The sequence below is a fragment of the Microtus pennsylvanicus genome, chromosome 17, assembly GCF_037038515.1.
Source record: "Microtus pennsylvanicus isolate mMicPen1 chromosome 17, mMicPen1.hap1, whole genome shotgun sequence".
Classification (NCBI taxonomy): Eukaryota; Metazoa; Chordata; class Mammalia; order Rodentia; family Cricetidae; genus Microtus; species Microtus pennsylvanicus.
Window position 1 is genome coordinate 1,174,668 of NC_134595.1, and position 16,842 is coordinate 1,191,509.

Genomic DNA, 16,842 nt, shown 5'->3' on the forward strand with positions numbered 1-16,842 from the left:
TTCAGCCTAGCTTTCCTTGCCTACTTAAGTTCTGCCTTGCTATAGGTCCAAAGCAGTTTCTTTATTTATTAATGGTAATCACAGAACCCAGAGGAAAATCCCACATCTCTCATGGATAGGTAGGATTAACACAGTAAATATTAATGACAATATTACCAGATTAATATACAGATTCAATGCCATAACCATCTGATGGAGGAAGGTCATTGGTTAATAAAGAACCATTTGATAGGCCAGCCCTTAGGTGGGTGGAGTAAACAGAACAGAATGCTGGGAGGAAGTGAGGCAGACACCATGCCTCTCCTCTCCAAGTCAGACGTGATGAAGCTCCAGCCCAAGATGGACATACGCTAGAATCTTCTCAGTAAGCCACCACCTCGTGGTGTTACACAGATTACTAGATATGGGTTAAGGCAAGATGTGAGAATTAGCCAAGAAGAGGCTAGATATAATGGGCCAGGCAATGTTTAAATGAATACAATTTGTGTGTTGTTATTTCAGGGGCTAAGCTAGCCAGGCGGCTGGGAGATGGGCAGCGGGAAGTGGCCCGCAGCTCCTTCTACAACCATCAAAATTCCAAAACAACATTTTTTTAAAAAAAAGAAAACTATATTTTTTCATTATATATACTAATCCAAGTTCACTACCCCCTTCTTCCATTCGCTCCACATACCCTCCCACTCCACCTCTATCCACTCCCTTGCTACTATATATAGGCTGACCAAGGTATCATCCAAATTGAATAGGTTCCCAAAAATTCAGCACATGCAGTAGGGATAAATTCTGGTGCCAATGCCAGTGGCCCCTCAGTCTGCCCCAGCCATGCGACTGTCAACCACATTCAGAGGAACAAGTTTGGTCCTATGCTTGTTCATTCCCAGTCCAGTTGGAGTTGATGAGCTCCCATTAGCTCAGGTAGACTGTTTCAGTGGGTGAACCCATCATGGTCCTGACCTCTTTGCTCATATTCTCTTCCTTCTGCTCTTCAACGGATTTTGGGAGCTCAGTCCAATGCACTGATGCGGGTCTATGCTTCTGTTTCCATCAGTTGCTGGATGAAGGTTCTATGGTGATATTTAAGAAATTCATCAGTCTGACTACAGGGCAATTCAAGATCGGGCCCCCTCTCCTCTATTGCTTAGGGTCTTAACTGGGATTATACTTGTGGGATTCCTGGGAGTTTCTCTAGAGCTAGGTTTCTTGCTAGCCCTATAATGGCTCCCACAGTCAATATATCTCTTTCCTTGCTCTTATCTCTATCCTCCCTCCATCTCAACTATCCCATTTCCTCAAGTTCTCTTCACCTCTCCCTTTCTCTCCTCCCCTTCCCCTTCCACCCTCACTTCTCTGCTCCACCCCCATGCTCCCAATTTTATCAGGTGATCTTGTCTGTTTCCATTTTCCAGGTGGATCTATATGTTTTTCTTAGGGTTTACCTTATTACTTAGCTTCTCTAGGATCATGAACTATATGCTCAATATCCTTTTGTTTATAGCTAGTATCCACTTATAAGTGATTACATACCATATTCATCTTTTTAGCTCTGGGTTAACTCACTCAGAATAGTGTTTTCTTTTTTTTTCTTTTCTTTCTTTTTTTGTGAGCCAGACTATAACTTTATTTGTTCCAGGGAGCTGGCCAAAGCGCCCTCAGAACTTCTGGAACTGCTTCTTGGTGCCAGCAGCCTTAGTGACCTTGAGTATGTTGAAACTCACAGGGGCCTGCACTTCCCCACAGTGACAATGTCGCCGATCTGTACATCCCTGAAATGGGGGACAGGTGCACAGACATGTTCTTGTAGCATTTCTTTCAGATGTAATGAAGATAGTCCAGGCGGATGACAATGGTCCTCTGCATCTTCGTTATGGTCATGACACCAGACCGAATCTGACCTCAGATGGAGATGTTGTCAGTGAGCGGGCATTTCTTGTCAATGTAGGTGTCCTCAATGGCCTCCTTGGGCGTCTTGAAGCCTAGATCAATGTTTTTGTAGTACCAAGGGAGTTTGTCTGGTGTGGGACAATTCTGTATTCTGTCAATTATGTTTTAAATAAACTCTGATTGGCCCATAGCCAGGCATGAAATATAGGTGGGACAACCCGACAGGAAGGCAGGGAAATGAGAACAGGAGTATTCTGGGAAGAAGGAAGCGCTTTCCCCAAGCCTGTCCAGACACCAAGAAGGAAGATATGACCTGCCCTGCTGAAAAGGGTACTGTACTGAGCCATGTGGCTAACATAGATAAGAATAATGGGTTAATATAAGTTATAAGAGTTAATAAGAAGCCTGAGCTAATGGGCCAATTAGTTTATCATTAATATAAACCTCTCTGTGTGATTTCTTTGGGGCTTAATGGCTGTGGGAACTGGGCAGGACAGAAACCCCAATAAGCAGACCCTCATGTTACAGAATGGTGCCCATATGGACAACTGCTTCCACATAAAGCCTGAGACAGCTTGGGAAGTAATTCTAGAACAAAATAACAGAATCATGCATGGCTTCTTGGTAGCAGCAATTTCTTGGGTCTGCTCTGCTTGCTAGAGGCAAGCAAGTGCTCTCATTTAACAGAGACTTCCTCACTCAGCTTTAGCTGCAAAACCTTGCAGCTATTTTAAGAGGTCCTGCCACGAAACACTTACATAGTGTTAATGAAAAGCCAACCACATGCTTTTTGGTTTTCAGCCATAGCAGGAAAAAAGCCACACTGTTTTAAAATGCCGGCTCTCTGGGCCATCCTGCCAGGGCAAACTGTGACTCTTTCAGGCAGGCAGTCTGACTATGGAGCATTTGGTGTGGCTTGTGAGCAGCCTGCTGCAGCTTGCTTGGTGGCAGAGACCTTGAAATACCATAGAGTTACGACAATAAACATGGCTAAAGCCAGTACCTCTGCCATGAGGCTGGAATCTCAGAAAGCTAAGGAATGGGATGGATACAGCCATCAGAGCCACGGCTTTAATCCTACCCATATTGTTTGGTAAATTAAAGACTCATGTGGTCAGAAAAAGAGATATACAGTAAAGAGAGATTCAAAGAAAAAAATGGTTTACTGTGTGTTTAAAAATATATGCTGGCTTGGGAGAGAAAAGATAAAGGTTAAAGTCCTTAAAATAAAAAAGAAAGAGAGAGAGCAGTTGGGTGTGGTGGTACACACCTTTAATCCCAACACTTGGGAGGCAGAGGCAGAGAGATCTCTGTGAGTTCAAGGTGTGGTAGCATACACCTTTTATCCCAGCACAGGGAAGGCAGAGACAGGTGGATCTCTGTGAGTTCAAGGACAGTCTGTTCTACAGAGTGAGTTCCAGGACAAAGATACACAGAAACCCTGTCTCAAAAAGTCAAAAATAAAAATAAAAGAAATAGAGTTGAAAATAAAGCCGCATAAAGATGGAAAACGCACAGAGAATCTGAATACTGTATGTTAGTGTGCTTTCCTTAAATTCTTTGAATACCGAGGAAGGAGCAACACCTGCTAAAGATACTTGTTTATAAATGCTGCTAAATTAATCCAAGATAGGTATTTTGAAATTACCTCGACTTCAAAATTGAAGTAAAAAGGTATCTTACTTTGGATAAGACATTTTGCTTTTGTTTCCACAGAAATTAGAGGCTGTGGATTCATTCTGAATCAAGAAAAATCATGTTTGATCAAGGAAGAACACCTGAGAAATCTCTGGTAGAAACAGATGGTCCAGATGTCTGAGTTCCACATCCAAAACAGATTCAAGACTGCTGCTTTGAGATGATCAAGACACATAGGATACTCTAATCAGGACTTAATCATAATTCTAAATATTCTTTAGGTCTCCACAAAATTATCAGCATCCCTAACCAGCCGGAAATAGTGAGAAAAACTACACTCACATTCCCCAAAAATGGACTATGGATGTTCTTGTTTTTGTTTTTAAAAAAAGAGGGGGAAATGGTGTGGGACAATTCCGTATTCTGTCAAATATGTTTTAAATACATGCTGATTGGCCCGTAGCCAGGCTGGAAGTATAGGTGGGACAACCTGACAGGAAGTAGAGGCAGGGCAATGAGAACAGTATTCTGGAAAGAAGGAAGCTCTTTCCCCAATCCTGTCCAGACACCAAAGAAAGAAGATATGACCTGCCCCGCTGCAAAAGATCCCATACCGAGCCATGTGGCAAACATAGATAAGAATAATGGGTTAATATAAGTTATAAGAGTTAATAAGAAACCTGAGCTAATGGGTCAATCAGTTTATCATTAATATAAACCTCTCTGTGTGATTTCTTTGGGGCTTAATGGCTGTGGGAATTGGGCAGGACAGAAACCCCAAATAACAGGTCCTCATGTTACATTTTTCCTTGCCAGTTTCTCCAAGCAGAACACGCTTCTTGTTTTGAAAGATTGTGGGCTTCTTTGGGTAAGCACATTCGGTCTGAATGTCCTCCATCTTCCTGGCAGCCTGAGGAAAAGAAAGCAGGATGGTGTTTTCAAATTCCATCCATTTGCATACAAAATTCAAGATGTCATTGTTTTTTTACCATTGAGTAATACTCTAATATGTAAATTGCAACATTTTCTTTATCTATTCTTCAGTTGAGGGGCATCTAGGTTGTCTCCATGCTCTGATAATTACAAATAATGCTGCTATGAACATATCTGAACAAATACCTTTGTAGTATAATTGAGCATCTTTTGGGTAGGTGCCCAAGGTATTGCTGGATTGGGAGGTTGGTTGATTCCCAATTTTCTGAGAAACTGCCATACTTATTTCCAAAGTCATTGTACAAGTTTGCATTCCCACCAGCAATGGATGAGTGTTCCCCTTACTACACATCCTCTCCAGCATAAGCTATCATTGCTGTTTTTGATCTTAGTCATTCTGACAGGTGTAAGATGGTATCTCAGAGTTGTTTTGATTTGCATTTCTCTGATGGCTAGAAATGTTAAACATTTCTTTAAGTATGTTTTGCCATTTGAAATTCTTCTGTTGAGAATTCTCTGTTTAGTTCTGTACCCCATTTTTTAATTAGGTTATTTAGAGTTTTGATGTCTGATTACTTGAGTGCTTTATATATTTTGGAGATCAGTCCTTTGTCTAATGTGGTGTTGGTGAAAATCTTTTCCCATTCTAGGTTGCCTTTTTGTCTTATTTACTGTGTCCTTTGCTTTACAGAATCTTCTCAGTTTCAGGAGGTCCCATTTACTTATTGTTGCTCTAAGAGTCCATGCTACTGGTGTTATATTTAGAAAGTGGTCTCCTGTACCCATGCATTGAAGATTACTTCCCACTTTCTCCTCTATCAGGTTCAATGTGGTTGGATTTATATTGAGGTCTTTAATCCATTTGGACTTGAGTTTTGTGCATAGTGATAGATATAGATCTATTTTCATTCTTCTACATGTTGGCATCCTGTTATGCTAGAAACGTTTGTTGAAGATACTTTTTTTTCCATTGTATAATTTTAGTTTCTTTATCAAATATCCATGTTCATAGGTATGTGGATTAATATCCCAGTCTTTGATTGGATTACATTGGTCAACCTCTCTGTTTTTATGCCAATACCAAGCTGTTTTCATTACTGTAACTCTGTAATAGAGCTTGATGTCAGGGATGGTGATACCTCTGTAAGTTTTGGCTATCCTGGGATTTTTGTTTTTCCATATGAAGATGAGTATTATTCTTTCAAGGTCTGTGAAGAATTGTGTTGGGATTTTGATGGGGATTGCCTTGAATCTATGGATTGCTTTTGGTAGGATTGCCATTTTTATCATGTTTATCCTACTTATCTAAGAGCATGAGAGATCTTTCCATTTTTTGGTATCTTCTTTAATTTCTTTCTTCAAAGACTTAAAGTTCTTGCCAAATAGGTTTTTAACTTCTTTGGTTAGTGTTACCCCAAGGTTATGTGATTTGTGGCTATTGTGAAAGGTGATGTTTCTCTGATTTCCCTCACTGTGTCTTTATCATTTGTATATAGGAAGGTTACTGATATTTTTTGAGTTGATCTTGTATCCTGCCACATCACGGAAGGTATTTATCAGCTGTAGGGGTTCTCTTATATATACTACCATAGCATCTGCAAATACCAAACATTTGACTTCTTCCTTTCCAATTTGAATCCCCTTGATCTTCTTTTGTTGTCTAATTGCTATAGCTAAAACTTTAAGAACTATGTTGAAGAGATGTAGAGAGAGTGATCAGCTTTGTCTTGTTCCTGATTTTAGTGGAATTGCTTTGAGTTTTTCTTCATTTAATTTGATGATGTCTTGCTGTTTATTGCTTTTAATGTTTAGATATATTCCTTGTATCCCTGATCTCTCTAAAACTCATGAAGGAGTGTTGGATTTTGTAGAATGCTTTTTCAGCATCTAATGAGATGATCATATGGTATTTTTTTTAAGTTTATTTATATGATGGATTACATTGATAGATTTTCATATGTTGCACCAGCCCTGCACTTCTGGGATAAAGCCTACTTGATCATTGTGGATGATTTTTTTTTGATGTGGTCTTGGATTTGGCTTGTTAGTATTTTATTGAGTATTTTTGCATCCATGTTCATGAGTGATATTGGTCTGTGGTTCTCTCTCATGTTTGAGTCTTTGTGTGGTTTTGGTATCAGGGTAACTGCAGTCTCATAAAAAGAGTTTGGCAATGATCCTTCTGTTTCTATTATGTGGAACACTTTAAGGAGTATAGGTATTAGTTCTTCTTGGAAGTTCTGAGAATTCTGCACTAAAACCATATGGCTCTGGGCTTTTTTTGGTTGGGAGATTTTTGATTACAGTTTCTATTTCCTTGCAGTTTATAAGTCTATTTAAATTGTTCACCTGGTCTTAATTTAATTTTGGTATATGGTATCTATCTAGAAAATTGTTCATTTCTTTTAATTTTCCAATTTTGTTGAGTACAGTTTTTGTAATATGACCTAATGATTCTCTGAATTTCCTCAGTGTCTGTTGTTCTGTTCCCCTTTTCATTTCTGGTTTTGTTAATTCAGATGATCTGTCTTGTCTTTTGATTAGTTTGGATAAGGGTTTGTCTACTTTGTTGATGTTCTCAAAGACCCACCTCTTTGTTTCATTGATTCTTTGTATTGTTTTCTTTGTTTCTATGTTGTTGATTTCAGTCCTCAATTTGATTATTTCCTGTTTTCTACTCTGTCTGGGTGAGTCTGTTTCTTTTTGTTTTAGAGCTTTCAGGTGTGCTGTTAAGTCACTAATGTGAGCTTTCTCTATTTTCTTTATGTGGGTACTTAGTGCTATGAACTTTCTTCTTAGCACTGATTTCATAGTGTCCCATAGGTTTGGATATGTTGTGCCTTCATTTTTGTTGAATTCTAGGATGTCTTTAATTTTTTTCTTATTTTTTCCTTGACCCAGGGGTGGTTCAGTAGTTCACTGTTCAATTCCTATAACTTTGTAGGTTTTCTGAGAGTAGTATTGTTATTAAATTCTAACTTTAATACATGGTGATCTGATAAGACACAGGAGATTACTACATTCTTTTGTATCTTGGCAGTTTGCTTTGTTACCAAGTATGTGATCATTTTTTGAGAAGGTTCCATGAGGTGCTGAGAAGGTATATTCATTTGTGTTTGGATGTTCTTTCAAGTTCTGTGAAGAATTTTGCTAGGCTATCTTGGGTTATTTTTTAGCTCCCTTAATATTAAGTCATTTAGTGCCTTCCTCTATATGGTATGTTGATGGAGGAGGGTCATTGGCTAACAAAGAAACTGCCTTGGCCCATTTGACAGGCCAGCCTTTAGGTGGGTGGAGTAAACAGAACAGAATACTGGGAGGAAGAGGAAGTGAGCTCATACGCCTTAGCCCTGCTCTCTTGGTCAGATGCGATGAAGCTCCGACCCAAGATGGATGTAGGCTAGAATCTTCCCAGTAAGCGCACCTTGGGGTGCTACACACATTAATAGAAATGGGTAATCACGATGTAAGAATTAGCCAGTAAGAAGCTAGAGCAAATGGGCCAGGCAGTGTTTAAATTAATACAATTTGTGTGTTGTTATTTTGGGGCATAAGCTAGCCAGGCAGCTGGGAGCCAGGCTGTGGGAAGAGGCCTGCAGCTCCCTCAACAGTATGTGACATCTTTTGTGATCATTTGGTAAATCCTTTGGGATGTACAGACTCCTAGTTTCCAGCCAGCCAAAGGGCCAAGAATGCTGTCACACTGAGCCTAAGATCTAAAGTTGACATTTTCCTGATTTGCTAAAACCTACCTACCTGATGTATTAAATGTATTTAATACACCAATGTATTAAAAATTATGTTATTTGCTGTAAAAACCTGTAGCTTGTATGTACCTGACTACTGAGGCATGGCCTCTTATACTATATACATGGAAGAAAAATCTGGGTCTGTCCCTTTTCTTCTTCCCCTTTCCGCCAGCTGCTCATTTTGGATGGCATGATCCAACTGGTCAAGTGGAGGTTTCTGATTTGTGAGTTTACCCCTAAATAAATAACTATTTCTCAAGTCTGAGATAATATGGGATTTCTTTTATGCGTCCGGTCACATTTGGCACCCATGTGGATTTAAACTGCATGCCTCCTGGGCAAGCTGTTGAGCTGCTCCACGGGCCTAGACGGTCTCTGCCCACCTGGCTTGCTCTCTTGCCTGAGCGTTTGTTTTTGTTTGTTTGTTTATTTGTTTGTTTTGTAAAATCCCAGTCACAATGGGATTTGCAGCGCTTATGCAGCACAAGCCAGAGTGCAAGCAGTGATTCTTTGTCATGTGGCAGCATGTGCAGCTTCCAGGTTTCTATTCTCTGTCCTTGGATTCTGGGTTTCTTGTTCTTTGTATTGAATTGAATTAGTTACATTTAATTTGTTGAGCAGCTCATATTTCCCAGTCTTTAGCAAGTACCACAACAAACACTAAAACAGCACCGTTCCTGTCACCCATTGCATTGATTCTAGTTGCGACTTAGCAACCCCGCCATCTGCTGGATAACAGGTAACATGGCAGATTTCATTTCCAATGCGACTTTCAGTGCTTTCTTTGCTAATACTATGGATTTTGTTATGCTAGGCTTATATGACTATGGGGATACCTCAATTTATTGATTAATAGGTTTCAGTTTTCTTCTCCATATTCTATCATTAAGGAACTCATAGGAATGATACAATCTTTATGGACTAATAATGAACAGCTAGTTGACAGGATTAATATAATCAAAAATCAGAGGCTATCTGAACAATGGATATTATGATATACAGAATTGACTCCATATCTAAAGGTACTAGGAAGTTATCTGAAAGAATTCATATTGTTGAATTTGACATTCAAAAGTTATCAAAAAAGTTTTGATAAATTAACAGACAGAATGTACCTCCAGGATGGCAATCTACACGATATTCAAGAGAAGTCCAAGGAGAAGATGCTATCTTTAAAGGAGAACATTAAAACAGGTGCAGAATGAGGACAAGAGACTTGATGCCTCAAAGTAATGAGGAAATATCAAACTGCCAAATGTTTTACACGCCTTTAATCCCAGCACTCGGGAGGCAGAGGCAGGTGGATCTCTGTGAGTTCAAGGCCAGCCTGGTCTACAAGAGCTAGTTCCAGGACAGGAACCAAAAGCTACGAAGAAACCCTGGCTAGAAAAATCAAAAAATAAATAAATAAAAGGACATCTGAGAAGGGATTGTAGGCAAGGAATTTCTAGATATAATGGTAAAAATAGGACACCTCAGCCTTCAGGTATATGTAGATGTGGTAAAGGCTGACATTGGACCAATGAATGTAGATCAACAACAGACAGACATGGCAACCCAATACCATCGGGAAACTCCTTCAGGGGCCTCTCGCAGGCCCCCAGGCCAAAAGTGGCCAAGTCATTCCTAGTAACTGTGAAGGACATGTCATACCAGTAAAAATTAAAAAATCCAGAACTTTCTGTGCAAGATGATACTGTTTTAAATGATGGCACAAATTTGGAGGATAAGTTAAAAATTCAAATAGGAAATGAGAAATGTATATTCTGGCAAACTTCTATAAATGATCAGAGACCAAAGCTAAGAATGTATATAAATGTAACTGTAATTGTTGGCTTGATAGACACAGGAGCAGCTATGAGTATCATCACTCCAGAATCTTAGCATCCAAATTGGCTTCTTCATGAGGCAGACGTTCAATTGCTAGGAACTGGAACCATACATATCTCAAGTTAAACAAAGCAGAAGGCAGAATTATATGCTGTTCTCATGGTGTTAAGGGATTCTAACGAACCTCTTAATATAGTTACTGATTCACAATATGTAGAAAGAGTTGTCTTGCATATTGAAACTGCTGAATTTATACCAAATGATATAGAATTGATTTCATTATTTATCCAGGTGCAGGATATAATCAGGAATTGGCTTTGTCCTATGTACATAACACACATCTGATCCCATACGGGTCTGCCAGGTCCTCTAGCACAGGTAATGCAGAAATTGATCAATTATTGATTGGTAGCATGTTGTAGGCCTCAGAATTTCATAAAAAACACCTCGTCAATAGCAAAGATTTATAGAAAGAGTTTTCCATTACATGGCAGCAAGCTAAGGAGATTATAAAGAGATGCCCTACTTGCCCTTTCTATAACCAAACACTGCTACCTACAGGGACTAACCCAGAGAGTACTCAAAGGAAATCTGGCAGATGGATGTGTTCCACTTTGCAGAATTTGGAAAATTAAAATATGTACACCACACCATTGACACTCATTCAGGGTTTCAGCGGGCAACTGCTTTAAGCTCAGAAAAGGCTGATTCAGTAATCACACATTTATTAGAAGTCATGGCCATCATGGGTATACCTGCACAAATAAAGACATATAATGGTCCAGCATATGTCTCTAGGAAAATAAAACAGTTTTTTGCTTATTATAATATTATACATGTTACAGGTATACCAAACAATCCTACAGGTCAAGCAATTATAGAAAGATCAAATCGAAGTATAATGGATATATTAAATAAAGAAAAAGAGGTGGAAAATGCCCCCAGAAATAGATTACATAATGCTTTATTAACCTTGAATTTTCTTTCTTTCTTTTTTAATGTATTTATTTATTATGTATACAATATTCTGTCTACTTGTATGCCTGCAGGCCAGAAGAGATAGACTTCATTCCAGATGGTTGTGAGCCACCATGTGGTTGCTGGGAATTGAACTCAAGACCTTTGGAAGAGCAGACAGTGCTCTTAACTGCTGAGCCATCTCTCCAGCCCAACCTTGAATTTTCTTAACGCTAATGAGAAAGCCAGGAGATGTGCTGCACTGTGGAAGGGGTTTTGCTCTTGTTTCCACAGGAGAAAAAAATTATGGATGCCATCAAAATGAATAAAGATTTGGTTTGAAGAAGAGAAACCTCTTGGAAAGAAGAAATGACAGCTCATCCACAATGATGATGCCCATACAGGTGGTGAGGAAAGCATATAGAATGGGGGCAGGTTCTGTTCTTGTTTTTGCAGGAAAACACTCATCTTCAAAAAGTTAAGAAACCCTGGCTGTTTGAATAATGACCAATGAAAAATTAAGTACCCAATAAGAATCATCAAAAAAATCAAATATGTTTCATAAGTATAAATGATAGAGTGTATAAAGAGCTGGTTTTGTGTAGGACAATGACTCTATCCTTCTTTAAATCTAAGCATATTGTTAAAAGAAAAATCTGGAGTTTTTGTCTCATGTCAGGAGCCATGATATGGAACAGAAAGAAAAAAGAATTTAGAAAAAATTTTACTTTTCTTGATATCTATTTTTGTCTTTATCGTACCTTTCATTGAATATATATGTCTGTATATGTCTATATAAATAATGCTTAAGTTTTCTGCAATGAACAATGAATTTTCCTGCAGTAATCTTTGAAGTATCCAGGAAGAAGATGGGGCCCCACAACAACAACTCCACCTGGTTGATATGACGTCATGATGCTGATAGCACTACTACAAGACCTGATTTGGGTACCAACTGCACAAGACGGTTCCAACCTGGTTAGGTGAAATGGTGCACATTTTTACAACATTCTGGCAAGACCTCTTCAAAATACTCAGAGACTATTTGCAATCATACCAGACATTAATTTTGAAACTTAACCATCATTTTACTTTAATAGGATCCCATAGAAAGAATGTTGCCCCCATGATAGCTGGAAGTAATTCTAGAAGACGACATCCCCCACCCAACAAAGTTAGTCTTCAGGGTTAGGGACATCATTTAGGGTCTAATTATGATTGGTATAGGGTTGGGGGTTGGGGGAAATTTTATAAGCTCAGAGATCCTTTTGAAAAAAAGAAAATTGAATGGGATAATAGATTGATATGAGCTTACTCACACTAATAATAATAGTGAGTAATAGAGTGAATACTTGTGAGTTATTATTTATAAACAATTACATTGGTAGAGATTCTTGTATATTGATACAAAGTTAAATTATAATGACTATTGTATGCATGCATGCTTCTACCTCTGTTTAAAATATTTTGTATATATTGATATATATATATTTACCATATTGCAATGTACATTTCTACCTCTGATCAAGATACTTATACATTGTTTATATTTGGAGGTCATTGTCCTCATTTATTGCACAGTTGTTTATTGTCTTAGTCTTTAAGTTATATAGGTATTAAGAATTATAGATCAATAGTCATCTATGTTTGTTATATTTATGATAGAGGTGGGTCTTGTATCTATCTGTTGCTTTAATTGGTTAATTAATGAAGAAACTGCTTGGCCTTTGATAGGACAGAAAATTAGGTAGGCAGAGTAGACAGAACAGAATACTGGGAGAAAGAAGCAGATTCAGTCAGTCTCCATAGCTCTTCTCTCCAAGATGGATGCAGGTTAAGATCTTACTGGTAAGCCACCACCTCGTGGTGCTACACACATTATTAGATATGGGTTAATCAAGATGTGAGAATTAGCCAGTAAGAGGCTAGAGCTAATGGGCCAAGCAGTGTTTAAAAGAATACAGTTTCCATGCAATTATTTTGGGTAAAGTTAGCCTTGCAGGAGCCGTGCAGCGGGAAGCGCCCTGCTGCTCCACACTACATACTTATATTTAGACTAATAAGGTTCTTTAGATACATAGAAATTATATTCTGCATAGATAGATAATCTTCAACCACCTCAAAGAGCTGTAGAAAAGGGCATTTAAATAATTTAGAGTTCTTTTGAAATGAGACACAATTGCTCCTGGCAGCACAGATCTTATTCTGAGAGAATGTTGAGCACCGAAGACACTCCACTTGGAGCTTGTTTTCTTCTTGGCAAAAAACTGGCCTTTGGGCAAAGAAATGCCCATGCCTCAAACACTTCCAAGATATATAGTATCCAGAAATGGATAAGCAGGACTGTCAAATCTTACCAAGACAGGGTAAGATGGTTTTGTAAAATTTCTTCCCTTTGAAAATGGTCTGTCAGTTATTCTAGGCCTTAGCCAAAGTTGGTTGCTTCAACATTGCAAATGAGATGTTGGGTGATTGCCCAGGTAGCCAGTTGTCTCTGTCATTTGTTGCACATTTTGGAAGTTGCTTGATTGTACTTCCTACTTACTCAAGTAATATTATTTCCCTTCTCTGATCTTTGATGGGGTTGAAGACTAGATAATTATAGTTAATTTCCTCTCATGACTTGGCCAAGTTATTTATTATACAAGACTTAAGCTAGTTAGAATAGAATATTTGTATATAATTTTGTATTAGGCTTAGAACTCTCTTATTTAAACAAAAGGGGGAGGTGCTATAGGAAGACCTGCAGCTTGTAACTACCCGCCTACTGGGGCGTGGTCTCTTATACTATATACGTCGATGAAAAATCTGGGTCTGTCCCTTTTTTCCTTCTCCTTGCTCCTTTCTGCTGGCTACTCATTTTAGATGGCATGATCCAACTGGTCAAGCAGAGGATTCTGATTTGTGAGTTTACCGCTAAATAAATATCTATTTCTCAAGTCTGAGCAAGTGTGGAATTTCTTTTAAGCATTCGATCACGGATATTTATGGCTTTCTTTCTTCTGTTATTATGAAAAATTCATGAAATTGTTACCTCATTGGAACATGGAATATGGAGTGACCTAAATTTATGTTTGAATGTCATGGTAACTCATATTTGGCTCTGTGATAAGCTATATCTTATCCCTTTTGATGTTCAAGTTCTTTGGGGTTGACAACATACTACTTACTGATTATATGTGTGATTGTCATCATCGTATCAAATAATTTAATAATGTAAGAACACAGAACCAACCAATGCCCTTTATATAAGTGTTTGGTTCTTGATAACAAGGGCCAAAACATGCCAGGCGTGGTGGTACATGCCTTTAATCCCAGCACTTAGAAAGCAGAGGCAGGCTGATCTTTGTGAGTTCCAAGCAAGCCAGAGCTATACAGTGAGACCTTGCCAGAGAAACAAACAAACAAACAAACAAACAATAAAGAACTAGAAGCAAACCAGAACAACAATTAGGAATCGTGAAATGGAAGTTGTTAATGGATGTATGGGATAGTAATTTATATGTGGATCCTACCACTATTTAGGTATCCAAGGTCATTATCTGACCACTAACATTGTCTATTTCATCAACTTCCGATTGATTTTGCTGCCCATGTAAGTTACTAGATCACTTACTTATCTGTATCTTTCCTACTTAGACAGATTTAGTAGTCTTCAAACTTGTCTCTGCCTTCAGCTTTGCTTCCCTGGTTTTTCCATAAGGCATCGGCCCTAAGTGTATTTGATGAGAAAGTACACATTTGAAATTTTCTAAGACATGAAGGAAGTCATTCAATCCAGAGTGATTATATGTAATTTGTGTTTGAACTGTTTTAAGAAGGATATGAGAAGCAGCAACTTGTTCTGAGACTGGAGGTAGCTTTCTGGTGAAGAAGTGATTAACCAGAGATCGGTGGAAGGCAGGGACTGTCAGATCACAATGGCTTTTAATAAGGTGGTTGAGGAAAGCAGTTCAGTGGCAGAGAAGTGCCTACTGGCCATGTGTACAGCCCTGAATTCTATTGCTAACATCAGATAGATCCAAGCTGTGAAAAGGGTAAGATACAAAAGGAGCTAATGAATACAGTTACAAAACATTGTTATAAGATATCCTTATAAAAGGGCACATTAGAAACGCATATTTAAAATTATTTTCTTAAGAGTTCTTGAAATGTGTCTTTTTGCTCTAGAGGTTTGTTTGTTTTTATTCATACGGAGTTCACATGAAATAGGTACTAATATTTTGCTACTTTTTTTTCCTGACAGAGTTTCTCTGTGTAACAGTTCTGGCTGTTCTGAACTTGCTCTGTAGACCATGTTGGCCTCAAACTCAGAGATAAGTCTGCCTCTTGAGTGCTGGGAATAAAGATATGTGCCACTATAGCCTGGGCAATTTTGTTAGTTTTTGATGGTTTAAATTTCTGTCTTTCCATAACAATTTATCTAAAAAAAACTTTAAAAATGAATAATTTCAATTGCATCCTTCAACTTAAACAAGTATGGGCAATTGGTGGGAATTTTCAAAACATACACAATCCAGTTCTAGACCCTAATAACTCTGGAGTCTTTTATAGGTTGTCCTGCTTTTTTTTTTATTTAATCAATTTTGCCACATCCTTGTGCCCTCAGGCTTCTGAGTGTTAAATGGTGTATCCATGATAGTCAGTGCTGATCACTGAGCTACAATCCTAGTTCTGATTCCTTTTAGATAAGGAATCAAAGAGCCAAAGAAGCTGTCACAAATTAGAGAAAGCACTACAATTTTCCCTTGGTGATTTGATGAATCTTCTCCCAGGAAATCTGTATTTGAAAGAATGCTAGGTGGGGAAAAAGTATGGTGGTGAAGGATCCTGTCTGCTTTGCCTGGTAGACTTTGTGAAGGAAAACTTTTGAAAAGAAGCCACATCTGGTGGTGCAGGAAAACTGAAAGGGTTCTGCGTCTAGAGAGACTGAATAGAATTTCAGCACTGAGGAGACTGGAATATTGCAGATCCAGAGGCTAATTCTCTCATGTTGGGCTAAATTCTGGCTCTCCAAAGATGCCATTCATTGCAACACCCCCTCTTGTGTTGGAATCAATATCTTGTGACAATAGATAAAAATAAAAAGCTTTTAGTATTTATTAACTTATCAGGCAATTAGCTTCAACCAACCCAAAAGCTAAGAATGCTATCAGATAGCACCCTGAGCTTAGAGAAAGCCTTCCCCAATCTTGATATACCGGCCTCTTTGATGTACCCACCAACATATTTTAACTTGCTTTGACTTATCATTTACTTTAAACGTGCATTTGGTGTTTGGCCTGTGCGCATGCCTATGTGAAGGAGTTGGGAACTAGAGTGACAGACAGTTGTGAGCCATGTGGGTGCTGGGGTTCGAACCTGTGGCCTCTGGAAGAACAGCCACTTCTTTTAACCTATGAGCCATCTCTCTAGCCCCTTGATTTATGACTTTTATTCTGTAAAACTATAAAAACATGCTTCTATTTTGGAAGATGGGATTTGGGTAACCTAAGACTGCATTCCTTGGCCCTGGGTCACTCAAAATGGCTCCAGAATAAACCAACCATTTCTTATTCCCTTTTAAGATGAGAGTTACGGTTTTCACGTTAACAAACACTTTAAAATTATTTTTATTCACGAGTGTGTTTCTATGTGAGTGTATGTCACATGTGTGCAGGGTCCGGCGGATGCCTGTGCAGGGTGTTGGAGCTCCTGTAGCTAGAGGTACAGGTGACTGTGAGCAGCTTTGCATGGCTGTTGGGAACCAAACTGGTTAGCTGGAGACAGTATGTGCTCTGACTGCTAAGCCATCTCTCTAGACTCAACACAGATTTTTGATCTTTTGAAGTTTGTATACAAGTCTGAGTCGATG

The 16,842-nt window shown here is 38.6% G+C and overlaps 1 pseudogene; it reads right to left on the reverse strand.

Annotated features, from left to right (window-relative positions):
- Positions 1-1,649: 1,649 nt before the first annotated feature.
- On the reverse strand, positions 1,650-4,417 carry LOC142837046 (small ribosomal subunit protein uS17-like; annotated as a pseudogene).
- Positions 4,418-16,842: the final 12,425 nt, after the last annotated feature.